The sequence below is a fragment of the Triticum dicoccoides genome, chromosome 3B (genome assembly GCF_002162155.2).
Source record: "Triticum dicoccoides isolate Atlit2015 ecotype Zavitan chromosome 3B, WEW_v2.0, whole genome shotgun sequence".
In the NCBI taxonomy this organism is placed as follows: domain Eukaryota; kingdom Viridiplantae; phylum Streptophyta; class Magnoliopsida; order Poales; family Poaceae; genus Triticum; species Triticum dicoccoides.
Genome location: NC_041385.1, coordinates 854,937,565 through 854,943,564, shown reverse-complemented (window position 1 = coordinate 854,943,564; position 6,000 = coordinate 854,937,565).

Genomic DNA, 6,000 nt, shown 5'->3' with positions numbered 1-6,000 from the left:
GTTTTTTGCTGCAAGAACAGGTGCCTCCACATATCCTGCATTCACGGCCACACTGAATTCTTCAGGCTGGCGCTGGAAGTAGACCAGTCTCTCCTCTCAAAGGTTAATCACGAGGGTGAGACACCACTTGTCATTGCCCTGGCACACGGGCATGCCAATTTGGCTTCTCTTTTACTCAAACGCTGCAATGACCTAGGACTGCAAGCCACAATCTTGCGTCAGGACAAAGATAAATCTAATGCACTGCACCACGCCATCCGCAATGGCTACATGGACCTTGCGATACAGTTGTTTGAAGCGGCGCCTGCTCTGTCGCACCATGTAAACATATACCGTGAGTCACCCATGTTCATGGCTGTAATGAGAGGTTTTAGAGATATTGCCTTGCGACTACTGGAGATCAATGATTCTTCTCATGCTGGCAGTTTTTGCCGCCATGCTCTTCATGCCGTAGCTAAAAATGGGGATCAATGTAAGATTGTCAGAACAGTGGAGTACGATTTACTGTACCATGTTCTAATATATGTCTTATATTGTATATCATTGTTCTTTTCTCTTTGATTAATCCTTTTCACTTAATTCTTAGTAGGCCATTTTTTGTGCCAAAAACTTATTATATCATCACCACTTCGTTATTGACCATCTTTTGTAATTAATCTCGATTTGTTTTCAGTCATTGCTGCACAAATTATGAAGAAACGTCCTCAACTAGCACGAAAAGCCGACTCCAACGAGGATACTCCGATAAGACTTGTTGTCTGTTACAACAAGGTTGGCGTGCTGGGGGAATTGCTGCAACATGATATTTCATTAGGGTATGAAGTAAACAACCAAGGTTTTACTCTCCTTACTAGTGCCGCAACTCGAGGTCATGTTGGTGTTGCTCGAGAGCTTCTTAACCATTGTCCAGATGCTCCTTATCGCCATGTACACCATCAAGAATTGACATGCCTTCATTCAGCTGTACAAAATGGTCATACCAAGTTTATTGAGTTTATCCTCCAGACACCGCAACTTCAGCGTCTCGTTAATATGCAAGACAGCAGCGGAAGAACCGCTCTACATTACGCAGTCGAGAGGTGCAATCCCAGAACAGTTGCTGCTTTACTGTCTTGCAAGGGTATAGACTATAGACACAACAATATTTGACATTCATGGTGAATCCGCTGCTTCCCTGTTGTCAGGCATCACTAGTCACGAGAAGAATTTGGACTGGGTATGCTTGTATGCTATTTTGTTAACCATATGAAGCTTTATTTATACACTACCATGAGTTAATAAATTTGGAGGGTAATTTGATATTTTGAATTCTTGTAGAAGGAGGTGCAGGTGCTTATGTTGAAAGCTGATCCCAAAGATGATGACATCCCTTCAGATAATATTCACAACGATGTTGAGCAACAGGAAACTATTGAATCGATAAAGGAAAGGAATTCAACAACACAAAGATACACAACCAACACGTCACTAGTGGCGATCCTCCTTGCGACAATCACCTTCACTGCTGCTTTCACTTTGCCAGGAGGATACAGCAGTGCTCCTGATAGAGAGGGGCTTCCCATCATGCTTAAAAAAGTTGCATTTGCAGCGTTCTTGATATCTGACACCTTAGCAATGTGCTCTGCATTTGTTGTCGTCGTCATATGCCTCATGGGAAGATGGGAGGATGATAGGTTCACAAGTTATTACATCACCGTTACTAAGAGGCTTACTTGGTTTGCGTACATGGCAACACTTGCGGCTTTTGCAGCTGGTTTATACACGGTACTATCTTCTCGTCGCCACTGGATGGCCATTGGGATTTGCCTTTTGGTAGGTTTTTGCCCTTGTCTCACTTGGCTCATAAGTAAATGGCCTATCTTGAAGCTCAGTTATCGGTTGGGTAAACGTTGGTTCTCCATGTTGTTTGGCGATTACAGGGTGCGTCAATCTTCCAGCTCTGTTTTCCGTGACATGGTCTGACCTAATCTACTAGTATTACTGTTTGGCATGCTGGTAGTACTTTTTTTTCCAATTTACACTGTAACGAACCTGTTGAAGGTCAGGTCCCTTATGGCATTTTATTCAGTTAATTCAGCTAGCACTTCAGCTTGACTTTGCTGAACATACTTAAGTGCACCCGATTTTTTCTGTCGGTCGTTTCGCTGTTTCCTCTGTAACACCAGAGACATCCTGGTCCGCGTTGTGGCCTAGTATTTTGTTTTCACATTCTTGAGTAAATCGCTGGTTCTACATCTTCGGATGGATGTTCAATGGACCTTATAAAGTGACAATGAGCACTTGTACTCCCTCTGTAGAGAATATAAGTGCGTTTAGATCACTAAAATATTTGTTTATGGAGTGAGTACGTGCTATGTCTGCTCTTGAGCGACAAGGTTTACCTGAACCAGAACCATACTGGCATCTGTAAACAAGTTGGACAAACGTAGATATGAACCTCCTTGATCACCTCATTCCAGCTACGTGCTGCAGGTTCCATCACTACCCTGGCATCTGATACAGCAGACCAGGACGACGGCCCGCCACGGGTATAGTATGCAGGCTTAGTATTTATGTGCAAGTTCAGTACTCCCTCTGTATCAAAATGTAAAGACGTTTTCTGCTTTTAAACAAAAAAATGTCTTGCATTTTGATACAGAGTCGCGCCGCGGAGTACTAATTAACTTGCCATCAAATGATACGGCCAAATTTCAGGGAAGGGGCGAAGTAATCTTATGGACAGTAGTAAAGCTGCATATATAATAAGCACTTTTTCAGGACCAAGGTTTAACTGAATCAAACTGTACTAGCGTCCCTCCTACCAGTAATTAAAACGACTTGCGCCTCCTGGACCGCCTAGTAATCGCAGTACACGCCACCTTGTCTTTTACATGCCCCACTGTCACCATAACGATCCACCATCAAGTTTGCCGGCTTCTGACGGAGGTGGGCGTGATGACCCCCTGCACATGTTGTACACAGCCAACCAACATATCTCTCTGGGCAGTCAGGTGACTCACAACTAACAAGATGATACAGAGTATACATGGAGCATCCTGGTGATAGTGTATATATATTCTAATTAAGAAATGGTGATCAATCCCATCAAAAAAGAAAAGAAAAGGTGATGAGAAAATAAAGGACCAAGCTTTTACTTGTAGGGCTGCTGCTGAGGCAATGAGTTTCCTGCATTCCTTCACTACGGCCATTTCTTCAGCGGCACCAGCCGATAGCTCTGTTACCGCAGGGAGTGTAGCCTCCACCTGCACACCACAAGTAAATGTGCTTGGTAGTTATTTTATTTACCTCGAGGCATTTGTGTACTCTTTATCTAATAAAGTTTATCTTCAGTCTACTGTCCCTTACTTGAAATGGAGAACTACCACAAGGCGGCAGCAATTAATACATCAATCTAGCTGCTTTCATATTTTTACAAGAGCAATTTGGCAGAATATCAAAGAAAGGCTGGCCTCTCGTTGCCAAAAAAAAAAAGAAGGAAATGCTGGCCTCAATAGTTAAATTTGCATAATAATTTAATTTTCTCCGTCCATGTACATGCTCTTCTTGACCAATGCAGTAGTAGTTTGGAGTTCGATAGCAAAAAAACTAGCAGTGTAAATTTTGTAAGAAAGATTCTGAATTTTACCTTTGGCAGCAAGTGGGAAGTGGATGAGCCCATTACTTGCATAATGTCAATTGCTGAGTCACAGATCTGGTCCTTCGGATTTGATGAGATATTGTCAGTTTGTGTTGGGTGCTCAAAAATACACTGACTCCAAAATAAATAATCAAGACATCATTAGTCGCAATTCTTCTTGTGACAATCACCTTCACCATTTATATTATAAAGCACAAGCACCAAGCATCCGACAACATAAGAAGTTCAAATCCAAGGACAGCTGCTGCTTTCCTCTGCTTGGAGGATATACCGATGATGCTGTACGTGCTAGACTTCTAATCATGACAGGAAAGGTTGCATTTTCAAGCATTCTTGGTCTCTGACACATCAGCAATGTGCCCTTCCTTTTTTGTGGCTTCATATGCCTCATGCAAAGGGGGGAAGATGATAAGTTCATGACTTATTACCAGCATTTTTTTTATTCCAAATTTTTTCCGACAGGGGCGGAACATTTAGCGTCGAAATATATTTTTAACCATTTCTATACTAGAACTTCATCCTATTATAGTGGCCAGCGCGCCTAATTACATTGCCATCATCGCAATATCGACTCTGTTCTACCGCATCACGGCCAATTTGTTTTCATAATTTTGAATTACACAAAAAATATTGGCAAAACAGAGACTCGAGCCTTTGACCTCGGGATGATGCGCAGAGAGCCCTACGACTAGTCCAACAACTTGGTTGTGATAGATGTGCATATGATGCCTATTTGACATCATTCTGTTGTTTACATTCAAAATATTCAAAAAAATTGAAAGGTAAGACATTTTTACGTGGGCCAGCAGAATTTCCAATTTTTGACCGGTTTTTGAAGGTAGTAGTGTTCAGCTTACTGGGGTTTGCGTTTAATGGCACAATCAGCCAGAGCCTAGGCAACTTGACTGGACTTTTAGAGATCAGGCTTAACGACAACCACCTCATTTGTGGGCCGCTGCAAACATTCACCCCAGACGTTAAGGTGAGCAAAACTAGCAATTTTCATACAAACTGGAGAAAAATGTTCATTCCAATAAGAGGTGAAAGTACTATGATAATTTTTTAGGTAATCATGGAGGGAATTAAGTTGTAACCCTTTGCTTACTACCCGAATGTATCCAAATTGACGGATGTTGTTGTTTGCATTAGTCCATTCCAGTATCAAGAGGTAGATATATCTTTACAATAGACTATTATGAAAGCGACCTATCTCTATTACATATTTTTACAATAGACTATATATATATATATATATATATATATATATATATATATATATTACACATGACTTGCATACAAGGAAGGAAACATAGCCTAATAGGACTCCTAGATCAATACTAATACTTCCTCACACAGACAATGTCAGGTCATCTGTGCATCATCCTTAATATCAAAATTGACTTCGCTCCACTGCTGTCCGTTCTCCGCTGCTCGCCAAAACTGAAGAATATGACCTTAAAGCTCAGGATGGTACTTCTGCTGTTTTAGATAATTATGCAACCGTAGTGTGGGTTTTGTTTCTTAACCTGGAAAATTGAGCTAATGTGCTACGCTGCTGCCTTTTGACACGTTGAACGCAGGAGTAGCGTGGAGAATTCAAGGATGCTGACCATGATCTGTCACCAAGGGAGGAATTGTTATCGGATGGCTATCCTAGCACTAAGAGGACCATGATCTACTGTGGCAAAGATGACCCGAGAGTCAACACGTTGGTGTAGGGTGCTGATGCCAATGGTCATCCCATTCCCAGGTGGGGTCACTAGTATTACCTTACGCATTCCCATGCACTGCCCCTCTCGCAGTCTTTTGCTAGCTATTTCTATGTATGTGTATTGTGTTAAGAAGTGTGTTAAGCTGTATCTTTCATAGGGTGCTATGGATGGAGGATTATGCTAAGCATTCTCTTAAGAGAGATTTGAAAGGGGGTGAGATTATATACATTGCATGACCCGTTTTCTGTTCTAGAAAAACAATATTGTAAGTCTGCGGGTTTTCTCGCTTGACACATATTATCGATAGCAATGTGTTACTTTTCTGTGGATGAGTATCAAATGCAGTCTGGCATGATGTTCTGGGATGCTTCTCCTGGAGAAAGATGTAGAGACTGGCTGGCCGGCAGAGAAGGAGACCAGCACCGGCAGTCCAAGTAATCTTGTTGGGATGTTATGTTATCTAAAAGCTTCTGATGGTAATTCTTAGCTCATTTGTATGGCTACTCTTATTGTATTAACATAATCATCGACAAAAATATTCTACTGTCAATTTAGGCATCCCGTTCAGAATCTGTCAATTTGACCATTTTCAGTGACAATCACCTTATTAAAATATCACACAAAAAAAGTTTACTACATTGAATAACTCAA